We start from the raw sequence: 19,114 nt of genomic DNA, 5'->3' as shown, positions 1-19,114 counted from the left end.
CTGGAAAACAGCCCAAAGAGGTAGCTGGAGTGCGCCCTGGGCGCGGGAAAAATGAGACCGGGAGGACGCGGTCGCTCGCTCCGCTGCTGCCTGGCGGCGCCTGACACCAGCGGGATCTCAACCCCGGGCGCTGCGTGTGCCAAGCGATGCCAGGCGTAAGTCCGGTCAGCTGGAGAGACTTCTGGGGACCGGGAGAGGAAGAACAGGTTTGGCTAGTGCTGCAGACTTGGTCGCCACGAGCACACACGCGACGCGTCAGACACCCTCACTGTGCAGGAGCCGAAATGGAGTGGGTAGTGGGGGTTGGCGAGTTTGAGATGGCATCTTAGGAGGGAGATTTCAGCTCCGAGCCGACCTGTGTCCCAAATGTCAATGGAGAGACGGGTGGGGAGGGAAATATTCCCGCAGTTAGCTTAAAAAGAATGGACCCCAACAGAGGACAAAAAGATGAGCACGCACACAGGCATACCCGCAGCTGCGGCGGCTTTTCGTGGTTTCAAGGGAACTGTCAGGCGGGCTGGGAGAACGAACAGAGAAGAGACGTCTTAACGACCCAGTACGGCGCTATCCTTAAACCTAGAAAGACTGGAAGCTAATGCCCTTTCCTTTCCGCCCGGATGCAGACCGAATGGAAGGCATCCAACATGATGAAATATTGTGTAGAAGAATGGTCTGTGTAGAACGAGGTCTGGGTACTAAAGTTGCAAGACCGAAGAGGACCGTGGGCTGCCGGCCACACCTCTTCTCTACTTGGCCTTTCCGGCTGGATGAGCGGCTCGCTTGGACCACGAAGTACACTGCTGCAGCGCCCCCTGCTGCTTAGCATCCGCAAAGCATTAAAAAACTGACCCGGAGAGGCCGACTTCCCCTCTCCCCCGCCTCTCAAACCTAACCAGCACCTACCCAGCAAGTTCTCCAAAACGGCGTGGAGAAATTGATCACCGCCCCGCCACCCCCACCCCAGGATGTCTGGCAGTGGCCTGAAAGTCAAGTACCGTGATTTGAGTGTCTGCAAAACAAAGGTCTATCTTTTCCTGAGTTCACGAGGAAATCGATGTAGACACAGATGAAACCATGAATATTCATTATATTGTGCCATGCAGGATGGTTCCATTTTTGTGCCCTGGGAAAAACATACATAAATGCATATAAGAGGGAATTGTATCTTTAAAAGTAGGCACTGATCTTTACCTTTTTTTTTTTTTTTAACCTCATAACCTCTGCCCACTGTCAAAAAGTTTGCCCCATCAAAGGTCCTCTCTGTCTCTCCATCGCACTTACCTGTTGATACTGGATCCTAGGACACTGGAAGATCAAGCTTCTCTAGAATCAGATGCCTGAGTGTGAGTCTCTATTCTAGTGCTTCCCATCTGGGTGATCTTTAGCCAGTCACTTAACCTCTTTGTTCCTCAGTTTTCTCATAAAACAGTGATGATAATAATACCTATCTCTGGGCATATCATTATGAAGATGACAGTAGTCAACATGTGTAAAGCACTTATTACCTAAATGAAATAGAAGTGGTAACTATTATTTATTATTATTATTATTATTATTATTATTACTCTCTCCAGGGTTCCCTGGTGGCTCAGATGGTAATAAATCTGCCTTCAGTGCAGAAGACCTGGGTTCCATCCCTGGGTCAGGAAGATTCTCTGGAGAAGGGAATGGCTACTCACTCCAGTATTCTTGCCTGGAGAACTCCATGGGCTAGAGGAGCCTGGCCAGCTACAGCTCATAGACTTGCAAAGAGTTGGACATCACTGAGTGACTAACACTTTCACTTTCATTATCTCCAACTTCCTCTTATCCTTTAGGCTGTCAATTAATACATTTACCTCCAAAACACATCTCATCACATCCACACTGCTGCAGTCCTCATCCAAGCTACCCATGTTCCCGTCGTGGACTAATGCAGAAGCTTTCCAAGTGGTCTCCTTGCTTCTACTGTAATTTCCACCGCTCCTCAGTTATAACTTCAGGTATTAAAGGATTCTTTTGAAACCCTATGAACTCCCTGCTTAGGGGAGAAAAAAAAATGTTCAGTGACTTCTTGTTATACGTAGAATAAAACCCAAATCCTTACCACGACCAGCAAGCCTCCATCTGGTCCCGTGACTCTCCCGGTCTCACTGCGCTCCAGTGCCCCAGCCACACAGACATCCTGTTCTCTGGAATTTACACTTTTCTTTCTCCCACATGGAATGCCTTCCACCCAGACCTTCTCCTTCTCAGCATTCAAGTCTTGGTTCAAATGCCATCACCTTGAAAGGCTTTTCCAGCCCACACTTTAGGAAGTAGCCTCTCCACCAGCGATCCCTGTCACATCTGCCGGCATGAATTTCTTCATCGTAGGTGTCAGTATCTAGAATCACCACCAGAAGAGCAGCTCCAAGAAACCAGGGACCTTATCAGTTTTGTTTCCCATGTGATGCCCAGCACCTATAAAATATCTGGACAGCTAAAAGGAAAAAAAAAATGACAATAAATAAACAAGTAAATATGTTCAGCAGAAACTATAATAACTGAAAATACACAAACTTTAATCTTGAGAATAGGGCAAGCTGATTTGTTGTCGATGTTAGAGATAGTGAAAAATTAACAAAGGAGAGAGGGAGGAAGTAGGTTACACCTTCTTAAGAATGCATCGACTCTGCAGGAAAGTGGGAGAGGTAGGAAGTCACAGACAGCCCTGTTCAATAATTAAGAGGACTCAGAGGAATGAAAGTATAAGAGCTTTGGGTTCAGCCTGCTAAAAGCTTGTAAGCATTTCCCAGAGCTGTCTCCATTTTCAAGACTCCCACAGTTTTAAAGGAACATTTTCTATACTCCTCCCTTGCCCCCTCCTTTTCTCCTCTCCCCATCTCCAACTTCTCTGAATTAGAAGCACAGGACACTGTGAGACATGCCATAAAGTGGCACATCTTGCCAATCCTGATGAATGAAAGGCTGGAAATCCAGCTGTGTGTGAGAAATCCAGTTGCTTTTAACAAATTTTCCTTCTATAATTTAACGTGGGTCTCAGTACTCTTCCAGCGCATTAAGCCTTGGTCTCTTTCACCGCTTTCCAAGGGCTCAGAAGCAGCCGAAGCCTGCATTTTCAACCTCCCTTAAACAACTTTGGGGAGAAATCAGATTAAAGATGTAAAGATGTCATCACTCTCCTTGGAGATCATTTCAAACCTGAGGACATTCCTTTTTAATTTATTAAGGTGAGATTATAAGATTGCTGCCTGAGTTCTGAAATATATATATTCTATTTAAAGTTACTATTGCTCTTCACAGAGGAAGGAAATTAAGCTGGCTGCCTTGAGTTTTCTACCTTAGATACAAGACTGGCCAAAAAAGTGCTAAGCCCTTATTTTCCCCAAGTAGTTTCCACACATCTGCTACCTCACCACTTCCTCAATGAATTATTTTTTATAGTTGCCCTGACCTACCCTGCATTTGTTCTGTATTCCCAGTCCTTTGTTGTATAATTCATACCTCTGCGGTGCCAGTTCCTTGGGGTAAAGATTTCCTTATTTGCCTAAGACATTTTTAGTTTATTGTGCAATACCATCTTCCCTTTGGGTGTTGCATAAATATTAACTAAAAATCCACATCTGGTCTTGGTCGTCATTTCTATTTGTCCTAATACAACTTCTCTTTGAACAATTCATTTGGAAAGTGTGCCAAGGGTGAAATGTGGCACATAAATTCTCCTGCTGCCTAGGATGCCTTTTAAAGCACCCACAGATTTAGTTATTTATGAACAGAAGATTTGCACCTCGTCCTTGCTCTCTCAATTCTTAAAATTGTACCAGGCCAAAGTAATTACAATCTCCCATATGTTTTGTGAAAAGGTATCCAAGAATCTCCTGCTAAAATCTTAACAGATTGACTAGGAAGCAGAAAGGCACTAGCCCAGCAGGTGAAACTGCCTGTTAAGGGAGGTCAGAACAGGGCTTTCTGCTGAGGGACTCCTAAGCTCTGGGCTTTACTCAGGAAATAACCCTGCGGGAGAAAAACAGCAGAGCATGGATGAAATGTGGGTCAGGGAGCTGAAAGAGGCCCCCGGGCTGCTTGGGTAACTAATGACAGTCAATGCATTGGCTACACGTTACCTTTCCACGTATCCCAGCATACCTTAAAGTGCTACCCTGTAGATACTACAAATGTAACCATGCTTTATCCCCACACTTGCCATCTATTAGGAATGTAATTAGGAAGAAGCAGCAAAGGATAGAGATCCTGTCTCCCTCTCTCACCCAGGGCGGTTAAGAACCAGCTGCTACTAAAAGAATGATCACTTTAAGAATCTCCCAGTCTCCCAGCTTCCAGTTCAGAGACGTGGAGGTGGAGGAGGAGTATAGAAATAACATGCTAATAACCAGATATGGATAATTGCAGAGATGTTGAGGCTAATGATAGAATTCAGAAACTCAGTCAAAAAAACCAAGGACGGCCTCTTTCATAGAATCTCTCTGAAAGCAATTACAAGCACTGGTATAAACAGTGATCAAAAATATTCTAACAGCTTGAAAATGGCACAGAATTTTGGGTAACAGAGTTTTGATAAGACTCAGATTCTATATAATAAAAGAAAAATCAAAAAGTAGAAGATTAGTTTTGATGTGGACCTTAGGTAAATTAACCAGTTATTCATGAATATTGCCTTGACGCTTAGCCCAACCTGGATAGACTCTTTACAGCCAGCATTATCCAGTAAAACTTTATACAAAGGTGGTTTAATACCTATGATCCTCGATGTGGTAGCCATCAGCTACGTGTGGCTACTGAGCATATAAAGTACGGCTACTGTGAGTAAGCCATTAAACTATAAGTTTTATTTAATTTTAATTAACTGAAATGTACACAGCAACATTGTCTAGTGGCTACTACGCTGGACAACACAATGATTTCACTTAAAAGCTAGTTGCCTACTCCTCCCAGTGGTCAAAGCTTTATTTAGCCTGGCTCCTCTTGCTCTAATATCTTCTACAGCCACGTGTGACCCACTTTTATGAAACAGCTCCCGGCCCTAAACACTTTTTAGGTGTTAGGCATTTTGGGAGCACAGTCCGTGTTGTGATCTCATTTAATCCTCTCAAGAGCCCTGGGAGATAGGTACCTTTACCACCATATTTTACAGATAAGGAAATGAAGGTTGAGAAATTGTCTATAGTCTGACTGCCTCTAAGTGATGAATCTGACATTTGAAATATATGTCTTTTAACTCCAAGATCTGTGTGTTAATTCAGTGTAGTCTCCCATTCAAAAGGCCACATCTTCATTAGGATCTATTTCAGGAAAGGGAATTCCTGGCTATAGCCAAGGTGTTTTGATTAAACTCATATTTTTCCTCCTCTACTATCCCTCAGAACATTCAGGATAAAACACTGTGGAAGTCTTTCTTTATCATTTTTGCTTGACTTTTCCCAAATCCGATATAGATACCTGCAAAGACCACACTCTAACATGTGATAGAAACTCCCCCATAAAACATACATGTATACCATATATTTTTAAGAATAAACATATTCAAGCATGCATAGACTTTTTCCTAACATAATCCACACCATCTATGAGGAATAATTAAGATAAGCATAACCCAAAATTCAGCATAATAATGAAAGTATTAATGAAAATCAAAATTTGGAAAACCAACTAAAATATTTATATAAGTGACTTAATAATATTAATGTGTCATATTAATATATTAATGTATAATTGCTATATAATGTAATGTTATATTATATTAATATAATTTCATTAATATTGTATTATTGTATAATATTATATGAAGTCGCTCAGTCGTGTCTGACTCTTTGCAACCCCACGCACTGTAGCCCACCAGGCTCCTCCGTCCATGGGATTTTCCAGGCAAGAGTACTAGAGTGGGGTGCCATTTCCTTCTCCAATAATATTATATATCATATATAATTAATGTTATATAATAATATTAAGTCACTTGTATAAATGCTTTAGTTGGTTTTCCAAATGTTAAAGACACTTTATTATGTTAAAGACACCACTATATATTTGCACGTCATAAAGCCTGTTAAATCCACTTATTATTCCTATTAAAATGATTAGATTCCTATTAAGTAAATGACAAAAATCAATTCATTTAAAACTTTTGCAATAAATTTAATTAACTTGCCCCTTTGAATGAATAAATATCTTAAAATTTATGACTTATTTAATAGTTACAAGTGAATTATACATTTATGGCCTTATGTATAGTCTTCCACTATCCTGCACTTTTCTTTCCAATACTCTTTAGTCTTTTATCTTTTTTCTCTTGTTCTTTTCATTCTGTTCTTTCATTTTTGCATGTTTTGCTCCAACAAAAGGCTTGAAATCTCCATGCACAAAAGAACAAAGATCTTCACCCTCACATGTGTGAAGATCTTGCCCTGTGATATACAAACTAATCAGAAAAGAGTCTGTCTGCAATGGTAGATGTGAAGCTAAGGCATTTATTTTCTTGGCAATCAGTTCCAGAGAGTCAGTCCTTGGACTGAAATGGACAAATGATGTCAACACTAAATTCATCAGTTCCAAGCTGAACACCAATGGGAACGTGGATCAGGAGCCTCTCATTCCTCTGCACCTCCTCCCTGAGTTAATCACACGCCAGTGCTGGGCTGGAAGGTTGTGATCCATTAGCTTGGATGATTTTGGCTACGTGTCTCCCCTGATTATACTGCAAAGTGACACAGGCAACTACCGAATCTGCTTCCTCTCAGGAGAGACGGGTTTTCATTTTCTAGAATTTTACATAAATGGAAATAACACCATGCACTTTTTCAGGGGTGAGAGTTGCCTTCTTTCACTGAGCATAATTATCTTGAAATTCTTCCATGTTTTGTGCATATTAATAGTTCATTTCTTTTCATCTCTTTCTCTGAGTAATATTCTATTTGTATGGCTATATTACCATGTGTTTTTCCATTCATCTGTTGATGAACAGAATTTGAATTGTTTCCAGTTTACAAACAAAGCTGCAATCAACACTTATGAGAAGGCTCTATTTGAACATAAACTTTCATATATCTTGTTTAAATACCTAGGAGTGGGATGTCTGAGTCATTTGGTAGTGTTTAATATTTTAAGAAACTGCCAGACTTATTCCAAGGTAGTTATAACATTTAACATTCCCATAAGCAGCTTATGAGAGTTCCAGTTATTCCACATCCTTGCCACATTTGAGGATCAGTCTTAATTTTAGACATCTAACTAAGTGTATAGTAGTATCTCATTATACTTTTAATTTCCATTTCCCTAATACTAATAATGTTGAACATGTTTTCATATGCTTATCTTCAACCCATACATCTTTGGTGCTATATCTGTTCAAGTCATTTCTCCCTCTTCCCCTCATCTCCCTTCCCCTCTTCCTCCTCTTCCTCCCTCTCTTCTTATTTTCCTTCTTCTCCATTGTTGTTAGCTGCTTGAGCAACACCAGTTTATTAGCTCACAGTTTTGTAGTCCTAAGTCCAGCATGGCTCAACTGCATTCTCAGTTCAAGATCTCATATGATGGGAATTTAGGGGTTTAGGTGTTTCCCTGCTGGCTCAACGGTAAAGAATCCTCTTGCTAATGCAAAAGATGGAGATTCGATCCCTGGGTCAGAAAGATCCCCTGGAGAAGGAAATGGCAACCCACTCCAGTATTCTTGCCTGGAAAATCCCATGGACAGAGGGGCCTGGTGGGCTACAGTCCATGTGGTCACAGAGTTGGACGCCACTCAGCAGCTAAGCAACAAAGGGGTTTAGAGAGCTGGGCTCTCATCTGGAGGCTGTAGAGGAGAATTCAATTTCCAGACTCATTCAGTTGTTGGCAGAATTCAGTTCTTTGCAGTTGTAGAACTGAGGTTTCCATTTCTTTGCCTCTTAAGTTTTGTTTCTTTGTTTGTTTTTGCTGTACCACGTGGCATGTGGTATCTTAGTTCCCCAACCAGGGATCAAAGCTGTGCACCCTGCAGTGAAAGTGTGGATACCTAACCACTGGACAACCAGGAAATTCCCTGCCTCTTAGCTTCTGGAGCCTGTCCCTTTCCTTCTCACAAGGACCCCTTTCTTTGCAAACCAGTAGCTGTGTTTGAAGGCTTCCCTGGTGGCTCAGCAGCAAAAAATCTGCCTGCAATGCAGGGGAGATGGGTTGGATTCCTGGATCAAGATGATCCCCTGGAGAAGAAGATGGCAACCCACTCCAGTGCTCTTGCCTGGGAAATCCCATGGACAGCGAAGCCAGGTGGGCTACAACAACAAATGTTTTGCGGTATTTTTTTTCCCCCTTTAAAACAATTGCATTGCTGTTTTCTTATTGGATTTTGAGATTTCTTTATTTAAATCAAAAGTCCTGCATAAGATAAGTAATTTGCAAACATTTCTCTCAGCTTGTGGCTTGTCAGTGTCTTTCAAAGAGCAGAAATTCTTAATTTTGATTAAATTCATCTTTTTTTTGTTTTTAGATCTCATTTTTGGTGTTTGACCCAAGAAATGTTTGCTTATTTTAAGGTCACAAAGATTTTCTCCTGTTTTTCTCTGTAAGTATTATCGTTCAGGGTTTTAGAATTAGGTCAATGATTCCTTTTGACTTAATTTTTATATATGGGATGAGGTATGACTCAAAGTTTGCTTTTGTTGGGGTTGGTTGGTTGGTTTTTTGTGTGTGTGTTTGCTTTTGGTCCTTGGATGTTCAATTGTTCCAGCACAGTTTGTTAAAAAGTCTGTTTCCCCACTGAATTGCCTTTGTGTCTTGGTTAATTGTTACATGCTTGTTCAGTCACTAAGCAGTGGCCGACTCTTCTGCGACCGCATGGACTGTAGCCCACCAGGCTCCTTTGTCCATGGGATTTCCCAGGCAAGAATACTGCAGTGGGTTGCCAGGTCCTTCTCCAGGGGATCTCCCCGACCCAGGGATTGAACCCCTGTCTTCTGCATTACAGGCAGTTCTCTACCACAGAACCACCTGGGAAGCCCTAATTGAGGTATGGGTAGGTCTTTTTCTGGGTATATATTCTGTCCATTGGTCCTTTTGTCTATTTTTATGCCAGTATCAAATTATCTTGATTACTGAAGCTTTATAAGTCTTGAAATTGGATAGTATAAAACAAATCTGTTCTTTTTTGTTTTTTAATCATTCCCTACTTCTGTTTAATTATAATAGTTTAAGCTATATTTCTCTTTGCTATTTATTATAAGCCCTTATAATCTGGCTCTTATTTGCTTCTTTTTATGTATTAAGTACATTTATATGTAAGTATGTGACTAGGTACATGTGGCATTTAGGTATTTAAATGTAATTGTATCTGTTTCCTGAGTGTGTTTCTCTGTATGAGAAGCAGAGTGAGCATTTATAACCTACAATAATAGTAGTAGAACGGGCAGTCACTATTAAGACATGCAGGTATCACTCCTTCTAACCAATATCCTTAAAATATTTGTTCAACGGGTATTTTTCTTTATGTTCAAAATGACAAACCTATTATATGCTTGGAAGATGACACAATACTATAACCTGGGTGGGATTATCACTCACATCTATACTGTAATTGGATTGCACTAATCACCAACATTCGGCCCTGGTGGCTGAGTGGCAAGAGGTCGCCTGCAAAGCAGAAGACGCAGGAGATGCGGGTTTGGTCCCTGGATCAGGAAGATCCTCTGGAGAAGAAAATGGCAACCCACTCCAGTATTCTTGCCTAGGAAATCCCATGGACACCATGGGCAGAGGAGCCTGGCGGGCTGCTGTCCGTGGAGTCTCAAACTAAACAATAACAAAACAATGTAATGGATGTGCTTACAGGTTTTTTTTTGTTTTGTTTTTTGTTTTTTTTTTTAGCATTTAAATTCCCTGCCTCCTCTCATGCATTCATGGCAGCAAAACATTTCCCAATTTCCTGTGGTTCCTGTTGTAGCATCAGGTTTTCTTTTTTGAGCTTTAGAACAAGCATCTAAACTTTAGTTGTAAATCATTGGTTCTCAGCAAATAGCATCGATCATGTTCTATAGTCAGTTTTATCCTTCAGCTGATGGGAACTACAGACTTAAGTTTCAGGGTTATTGCACCAAGCCCCCTACTTGCAGGAGCAGGCTACAAAACTACCCAGTGGAGACAGGCTGATTCTGACCCAACGGGATTTCTGAGTTGCAATTCAAGGGAGTAATCATCTTTTTAGCCTGCTTGTTATGAAAGGAGTCAAACATGCCCTATATTTCCAATTTGTTTCAGTTGTAATTTTGTATCCCTAATGGATCAGAGTACTGGGCAACTGCCTGGCTGACCCATCTTCTAACCTGGCTCTGGGAATGGGTGTCAATTCCATTGCTGACAATACACTACAAAAAGCCAAACACAGTGGCTGCCTACAGGTACACGTCTACCTTGTATGAATACTTTGTTTTCCCTTATCCCTCCACCCCATCCCCTTTACTGTCTCTCTTACCTACTGCCAAATTAAACTGGGTTTCTGATGTAGGGAAAGAGGGGGAAAAAAAAGGTGTTTATTTTGTTGTGTCTGTGTTTAGTCACAACCATCTCTTTGCGACCGTATGGACCTTAGACCACCAGGCTCCTCTGTCCATGGAATTATCCAAGCAAGAATTTGAGAGGGCGTTGCCATTTCCTCCTCCAGGGTGTCGTCCCGACTCAGGGATCAAACCTGGGTCTCCTGTGTCTCCTGCACTGCAGGCGGGTTCTTTACCTGCTGAGCCATTCTACCAGCACTATGCCAGCTACTTTAAATATGCTGCTGCTGCTGCTACTGCTGCTAAGTCGCTTCAGTCGTGTCCAACTCTGTGCGATCCCATAGACGGCAGCCCACCAGGCCCTGCCGTCCCTGGAATTCTCCAGGCAAGAACACTGGAGTGGGTTGCCATTTCCTTCTCCAATGCATGAAAGTGAAAAGTGAAAGTGAAGTCGCTCAGTCGTATCTGACTCCTAGCGACCCCATGGACTGCAGCCTACCAGGCTCCTCCATCCATGGGATTTTCCAGGCAAGAGTACTGGAGTGGGTTGCCATTGCCTTCTCCGTTAAATATGCTATGTAACTGAATTCCCTGTCTCACCAGATGGGCATTGTTAGTGTCTTTTCACAATTCACAAAACTGAGGGTCAATGATATGAAGTAACTTGAACTAGATGGTACAACTAGTAAACGATGACCCGGAATTCTATGCTACACCTGTCTTGTTTCAAAAGCTTTTTTTGTATTTTAAATCATATACGATGTCTAGCTTATTCACAATATTGAGAACTATCTTCAGTATGAAGTTATCATCATCTTTTGATGTGTGTAAGACGAATCATCAGGCTGTACACCTTAAACTTACACAGTGCCATGAGTCATTTATATCTCAAATAACCTAGAAGAAAACACTTTTTTTTGGCCGTACCACTTGACTTATAGGATCTTACTTTACCCAGGGCCTTGGCAGATAAAGCACCAAGTCCTAACCAATAGACTGCCAGGGAATTCCCAAATATTTTTTAAAGAAGAAGCTAAGATTCAGGCAGAGAAGGGATTAATTCCCACTGTTGGAAGTTTTATACTTCAATTTAGTATTGAGAGCCAAGTGAGGGAGCTGCCAATCTACACAGACATAAAGAAATATTTTTTAAAAACTATTTTATAGATAGAGAAAAATTAGTCTTTTACCTTGAGGCCAGATATAGAGATTACAGAATACTATGTATTCACAAAAATCTACTAATTACATTTCCTATTTTTCATCTGATTAAAATTGCCTCTAAAAATTATTTTTTATAACAGAAACATCAGATAACAAAGAAGTAAAAATTGGCTATCCATCCTTGGAAAGCATTCAAACGTTCTGGAAACAATTATTTGGTAAAAGCGACTCAAAACAACAACAAAAATTCCTTAAGAATATGTATAGATACTTTTGGAAAATTCTAGAACTGTATAATATTAAGTCAAGGATCATTCATTAAAACTGATGTTGGGAATGGTTGCCAGGGACTGGTGGAGGGGTGGGGCAGAGTTCCTGTTCAGTGGTATAGAGTTTCAGTCAAGTTGAAAATGTCCTAAAGATCTGCCATCATACAATTTGCATATAGTCAACAATACTATACTGTACACTTAAGGATTATCAAGACAGTAAATTTTATGTTATGTGTTCTTTACCACAGGTAAAAAGGAAAGAGATGCTGGTAAATCAACTTTAAGTGATAATTAATGAAATTTGCAGAGAACCTCTTTTAAGACCATTTCAAGTTGTCAGACACATTTGGAATTAAGAATTACTATTTATTTGCATCATTTTTTAAAGTTACCCTACTAAATATATTTTTAAAATATACATTACAGCATATCTCTGCAATACCAACTCATTTTAATAAGCTGACTGTTGGCAGAATTATTTCAGCAAAATAGACCATGTATTTAAAGGAAGATTAATTTGTTTGCTATTTTTCTAATGCATTTAGCAGAAAATAATATAAAACAAGTTAAAATCAAAGTATTTGTCTGAATGTCCGTAAAATAAAGCTTCTACCAAAGTGGTCTTCAGTTCAGTTCAGTTCAGTTCAGTCACTCAGTCATGTACGACTCTTTGTGACCCCATGAATCGCAGCACACCAGGCCTCCCTGTCCATCACCAACTCCTGGAGTTCACCCAAACTCATGTGCATCAAGTCGGTGATGCCATCCAGCCATCTCATCCTCTGCCGTCCCCTTCTCCTCCTGCTCCCAATCCCTCCCAGCATCAGGGTCTTTTCCAATGAGTCAGCTCTTCCCATGAGGTGGCCAAAGTATTGGAGTTTCAGGTTCAGCATCAGTTCTTCCAATGAACACCCAGGACTGGTCTCCTTTAGGGTGGACTGTTTGGATCTCCTGGCAGTCCAAGGGACTCTCAAGAGTCTTCTCCAACACCACAGTTCAAAAGCATCAATTCTTCGGCGCTCAGATTTCTTTATAGTCCAACGCTCATATCCACGCATGACCACTGGAAAAACCATAGCCTTGACTAGACGGACCTTTGTTGGCAAAGTAATGTCCCTGCTTTTAAATACACTATCTAGGTTGGTCATTACTTTCCTTCCAAGGAGTAAGCGTCTTTTAATTTCATGGCTGCAATCACCATCTGCAGTGATTTTGGAGCCCAAAAAAATAAAGTCTGTCACTGTTTCCACTGTTTCCCCATTTATTTCCCATGAAGTGATGGGACCAGATGCCATGATCTTAGTTTTCTGAATGTTGAGTTTAAAGTGGTCTTAGAAGAGGTCATTTCCTATCTCAGATCAGTCATTGGACTTAAAATATAATTTAAGATAGAAACTTTTTAGGAAAAACTTCAACAAAAATGGTTTCCATTTCCTATGCTTCACTAATTGCCACTTATTAGTAAAGTGTACAGCCCCCAAATATAAGTGACTACTTGGTTCCTTAATTATGCTTCTCCTGGGTCATATAAAAACAAAAAAGCCTTTGCAATGTAAAGTCAGTGAGAACAGGAAAATACTTCACTATCCTCACCAGTCCCTTGAAATCCAAGTTCCTAATCCAAAGCCCTTTTCTTTGAAATCTCATGCAACAGCAGTATTACTGACCGCATTGAAAGTCATCTTTAGAATGTAAAGTAATTTAGAATTACTTTTCAGAACTTGAAAACATAACTTGTCTTTCAAGATCATGTGTTCAGAAACTTGCATTTTCATGGACAGAGCTGATCCACGGATTAGCTTAGTTTCATAACAGAGATATGTTTTTATGAAAGTGAAAGTGTGAGTTGCTCAGTCGTGTTCGACTCTTTGCGACCCTGTGAACTTTGGGATTCTCCAGACAAGAATACTGGAGTCAGTAGCCATTTCCTTCTCCAGGGGATCTTCCCAACCCAGGGGTCAAGCCCACATCTCCTGCAGTGCAGGCAGATTCTTCACTATCTGAGCCACCAGAGAAGGCTTGATGCCAAAAACTCAGTACACAGTTTCAAGTCATTCAGCACTGTTGCAGAAACTATCCATGTTAAGGTAACTGCTGAGCCATGAGGACCCAGATTGATGCATAGGGAATAGCAGTTTCAAGAGTCTTAAGAGGTATAATAAGAATTTTATAATTGATTTTATAATATACATCCATTTAAAATAAATTAATGAAAACTTTCATAATGTTTTAATACAAAATTTACCCTAAAGATCAGGTCAAAATGTACTCATAGTTAAATTAAACTTCACCAATATATTGGGCCTATACATTAAAACCATAATAAATAATTTCCCCAACAATCCCATGTTGTTGTTGTTGTTTAGTCACTAAGCCATGTCCAACTTTTTTGTGACCCCATGGACCATAGCCTGTCAGGCGCCTCGGTCTATGGAATTCTCCAGGCAAGAATACTGGAGTGGGTTGCCATTTCCTCCTCCTGGGGATCTTCTGGACCCAGGGATCGAACCCACATCTCCTGCATTCACAGGCTGATTCTGTACCACTGAGCCACCTGGGAAGCCCAACAATCCCATATATGCATTTAAAAATATATATATACCAAGCCATGGCACTATTTTTAAATTGCTCAGTTCATGTCTTCTTAGTGCCACTCAACAATAATCACAAATGCCCCTTTCATTCGAGTTCAAACCTCAACCAAAGCCTGAAATGATTCTCACCATGGCAGAAAATACATCTGCACCCTTCGCAAGAGGAGAGGACCTGGGGTCCACGTGCTTCCTGTTTCCCCCACAGTTTGCTTACTGAATGAATAGTTTCCCCTTAGCCCACTTGTGTTGGTTAAATCTATGTATATATCCAGACATCTGTTTTGGTTTTCTCTCATCACTTCAGACTCCATCTGGATGTAGAGCTTTTCCCTGCACCCAAGCCCACTTGGCCGGGGCCCTGACATTCTACCTAACTTTGACAGGCTTATCCATGGAGGCTGAGCTCTGTTACCTGGACTCTCTCACTACTCAAGGAGGTTCTGCTATATATCATTTAAAACCACAGCTCCATCCGTCTCTTGACTTCTAGTCTAGGCTGATGCCTATGGACTCCTTTGGCTGTATTTCCATTCTGCAGACTGAGTCTCCTTGGATAGCCATACCTGCTGGAATCAAGCCCAAATTCATCAAACATCTTTGGACTCTACAGTTGGACAAGAGAGTCCCTTCATGAACTCACCCAACAGCTGGAGAGTTTTTTGTTTCACAGTAACAGTTTTTTCACCACCTTCAATCTTGTTGTCTTGATTAGGTCCCAGTGCAAATCGCTTCTTTATATATTTCCATTTACCGTTCTGTCCATTCTCACAAATTTAGTGTGATACTTTCAATTCTGGCCCATGGCAGCTGAAGAATGCTGTGGAATAGTAAACAACTCATTTCTTTTACATTTATATTTGAAGACTAGCAATAAAATGTGATACTAACTCTTTACACTGGCAAACACAGGAACCTTGAATAGTGAGATCATTAATTGATTTTTATAAAATTATTTAATGAGATTTATTTAAATTGCTTTGATTAAAGTATTTATACTTACTAATTATAAATTGTAGTTTTCTGTATGAATATTTTAGAAGAAATATCATTTACTTTGAAAACAAAATAATTTGTTTATATTTTTTACATACATTCATAGTTTTGATGAAAATACATGTTGTACACTTTGGATATAATTGTATATTTAGTTCCTTAGATCATTACTGTTATCAGAAAATAAACTAGGTAAAAATCTTGATTTCACAACATAATGAGTTTGCTGAGTTGAAACATGAATGCAAGAAAATAATTTTATAGAAAAAATATAATAATATATATATTACAGTTGTTTATTTTATGATTTATCAAGATATCACTAGCCTATCAATGAAATGTCCAACATGAGCAAAAGTAATTAAATTCATTCAGCTTTGGTATTTTGCCAAATGTCAGTCATATGAAAAATCATAACTTTACACATTTTCAGATTTTGTTATAGAAGTATATTTGTCACAGTAGAAAAACTATTTGATTTACAAGGTAGATGATAACGTTTATACTCCATTTATACTCTTGCCTTGGGCTCTGCAAATGTTAGGGGCAGGCATAAGTTCCATTTCATATCAGAAGAAAAATTGAAAAATAATATGTACTTAAAATAGAGTAACAGAACTTTGCCACTAATTTCTCTTAGCTTCAGTTGTTATTTGTCTGTTTTTGTTGGTGGAGGTGAAAGTGGGGTTCTGCTTTCTAGAGAAGTGTTTATGTGAACCTCTGATTACCAATGTTAGAGGATATTTTGAGCTGCTTTCTAAAGAATGTCACAAAAATACTCACCTGCTTTACTTGATTCTTCTATGGAATACAGTGTTTCACATAAGAAGACGATCTCGCTTCCCAGGTAGGTCTCCCGTACTTGAATCAAAGCCACACTGACTTGTCAGGACGCACTGCAGGTGGAGGGGTTACGTGTGTGTCCTAATCTGTGTATCCTCATTCCTTGGCAGCTTTGTTGTCCAGTAGAGGGAAAACTTAAGGAACAGCTGAAATCTGTTTCTTATCATCGTATTTTCCAGAGAATGGAGCTAGTCCTCTTGTCATCTGTTGGCTCGGTATCTGTCTCTGCCATTCGTTCTGTATGATTTCCCTTGAGGTAAAAATGTTGAAAGACAGCTTCATTCCTTCTGTGCTCCAGCCCTTTGCATAACACCTGCTCCGAAAATGCTCATCACTCCAGTATGGTTATAAGCCATCCAATTGTCAAGTGATCTGGTTTCAAATTTTAATTTATAAAATAAAAATATTTTATTTAATCTTTCCAACATACTATAACCCAACTATTTCATCTGTTCTGTTATTTCTCTCTCCCGGTGTATCCTGTACACATCTGGTTTTATAAACTATGAAAATGGCTGCATGCAAAACATACATTTTCAGAAGATGGTTTTCATATATCATGCAGGGCACTTTGAACAGTCCTAAGCCATGGCCAGTCACTATGAGAAGAGACTGGAAGAAGTCCTAGGAGAGAAGGACTTCAGTTGAGTTGATGGTGGCTTTGTGAAGTGACGTATCCCTTTCTCTAAAGAGAAATGTTACCTGCAATATTCTGGCCACATGCCCAGTTGGTCATTTGGGATACTGTCTCTCCAAATCTGCAGCTTCAGTTACATCCACTGTCTTAATGCACTTCCTGTCAGGAACGGCTGTGTAGATGTGCCAGTTAAATAGCTGTTATATCTGATACGTGAGAAGCTGTGATCAGGAGAGCAAAGAAATTCTCTTATATGATGCCAGTGCAGAAGTCAGAGATGTGCCAAATAAACAAATATATATAAGAAAGTTGTTTTGAAGTATTCCCAATTGCTCATTTATTTAAATATATTTCTTCATGCTACCACAGCTTGTGTATTGATTTTTAGAAGACATCCTGCTTATACTTATTTTGAGCTTTCTAGGTTTCTCAGAAATTTTCATCAGAATAGTCAGACTGACTGCTCTCAGTGATTACACTATTGACTGATTGCTTTTGTCAGCTGTGTTGGGTAAATAAAAATAGCACCACAAAAGCCGTACATTAAACATTTTTTGTTAGCATGATGTTTTACTTAATACATGGTTCCTGACTTTAGCAATACCCCAAATTTTGTTTTCAAATAGGTATTTTGATCACAAAATAATCTTTAGGGGCTTTTTGCTGTAAATAATAAAATTATTTGTCTATTTTTTTCCATTTCCAGGCAGAGAAAATATAAGAACCATGCTTGGACCACAGTTAAGTATGCATATTGTTAGACCTTTTCCTCCACTTTTCCATTGAGCATAAAGATTTTTAAAAATTCAAACAGCAAGGAAAGATCCAAGTAAATTGAAAGAAATCACAGAAATTTGCTTCTCTTATCGTGTTAAAGGCAACTTCCCCAAATCTTGCTGGCACCCAGTGGTTGCATAGTAGTTGCTTGCTGGGCTGAATTATTAAACCCTTTTCATGCATTTACCCGTACAAGAGACAGTTTAAAATAAAATACCAACTTAAGCATTGATTTTTTTCTAAAAGATCTTGGCTTCTATTATAAAGTCCAACATAATAGCATATGTTAAATTATTATCTCTAACAAAGTGATGAGTACCAACAGTGGAGAGAAATATGCTACAGTTACTTATTTATACACAGTCTTCCTATTTTTGTATTTTTTTCAGTTACTAAAATGGAACCATAAACCAGAGGGCAATGCATTCCTTTTCTCTACCACCAGATGCACATAAAAGAACTATGGCTTACAGGGAGGATGCTTGTTATTTTGTGTGGAATCATCAAGAAACAGATGGAGGGTGATTACATGGCCTATGCCCTGCTGACTGTTTTAAAGCGAATAAACATTAACTTGTATTCTTTGAGTTTGGATTAGTAAACAGTGATCATGTAGAATGAGGAAAACGCAATTTCAGATGATTACAGATAATAAAAAAAAAATAGTGGGAGTTTTGAGCCATTGAGGTCCGCTACACAAATCCTCCTAGCTCAATAGGTAAAGAATCTGCCTGCAAAGCAAGAGATTTGGGTTTGATCCTTAGGTCAGGAAGATCCCCTGGAGAAGGAAATGGCAACCCACTCCAGTGTTCTTGCCTGGAGAATCCCATGGACAGAGGAGCCTGGCAGGCTACAGTCTATGGGGGTCTCAAGATTTGGACATAACTTAGCAACTAAACCACTGCCACAGCACAAATCCTGGACCACTGTTTAACGTACAGTGAAATATCTGGACTGGATAAAGCACAAGCTGGAATCAAGATTGCCAGAAGATATATATAACCTCAGATATGCAGTGACACCACCCTTATGGCAGAAAGGGAAGAACTAAAGAGCCTCTTGATGAAAGTGAAAGTGGAGGGTGAAAAAGTTGGCTTAAAGCCCAACATTCAGAAAACAAAGATCATGGCATCTGGTCCCATCACTTCATGGCAAATAGATGCAGAAACAGTGGAAACAGTGGCAGAGTTTATTTTTTGGGGCTCCAGAATCAGTGCAGATGATGATTGCAGCCATGAAATTAAGACACTTACTCCTTGGAAGAAAAGTTATGACCAGCCTAGACACCATATTCAAAATCAGAGACATTACTTTGCCAACAAAGGTCTGTCTAGTCAAAGATATGGTTTTTCCAGTGGTCATGTGACAGTTGGA

At 39.9% G+C, this 19,114-nt stretch overlaps 2 long non-coding RNA genes across 4 annotated transcripts in view; one reads left to right on the top strand and one right to left on the bottom strand.

Moving 5' to 3' along the window:
* Positions 1-680: 680 nt before the first annotated feature.
* Positions 681-18,440, top strand: LOC133247174 (uncharacterized). Of its 3 annotated transcripts, none has more exons than XR_009736292.1 (5): positions 1,256-1,343; positions 8,462-8,536; positions 16,298-16,330; positions 17,670-17,703; positions 18,130-18,440. It is a non-coding gene; the product is annotated as an uncharacterized LOC133247174 (long non-coding RNA). The 3 variants fall into 3 exon arrangements; XR_009736291.1 differs by having other exon boundaries at positions 17,670-17,708; XR_009736290.1 differs by lacking the exons at positions 8,462-8,536; positions 16,298-16,330; positions 17,670-17,703; positions 18,130-18,440 and adding an exon at positions 1,575-2,091 and having other exon boundaries at positions 681-1,343.
* Positions 16,262-19,114, bottom strand: part of LOC133247175 (uncharacterized) — a 105,730-nt gene continuing 102,877 nt past the window's right edge. The window contains exons 2-3 of the long non-coding RNA XR_009736293.1: positions 17,029-17,184; positions 16,262-16,576 (exon numbers count right to left, since the gene is read on the bottom strand). This is a non-coding gene — a long non-coding RNA (uncharacterized LOC133247175). The remainder of the gene's footprint in view (positions 16,577-17,028; positions 17,185-19,114) is intronic.

Source organism: Bos javanicus, chromosome 5 (assembly GCF_032452875.1).
Source record: "Bos javanicus breed banteng chromosome 5, ARS-OSU_banteng_1.0, whole genome shotgun sequence".
Lineage (NCBI taxonomy): Eukaryota > Metazoa > Chordata > Mammalia > Artiodactyla > Bovidae > Bos > Bos javanicus.
The sequence above is the reverse complement of the archived record's forward strand: the minus strand, read 5'-3'. Positions and strand labels throughout refer to the sequence as shown.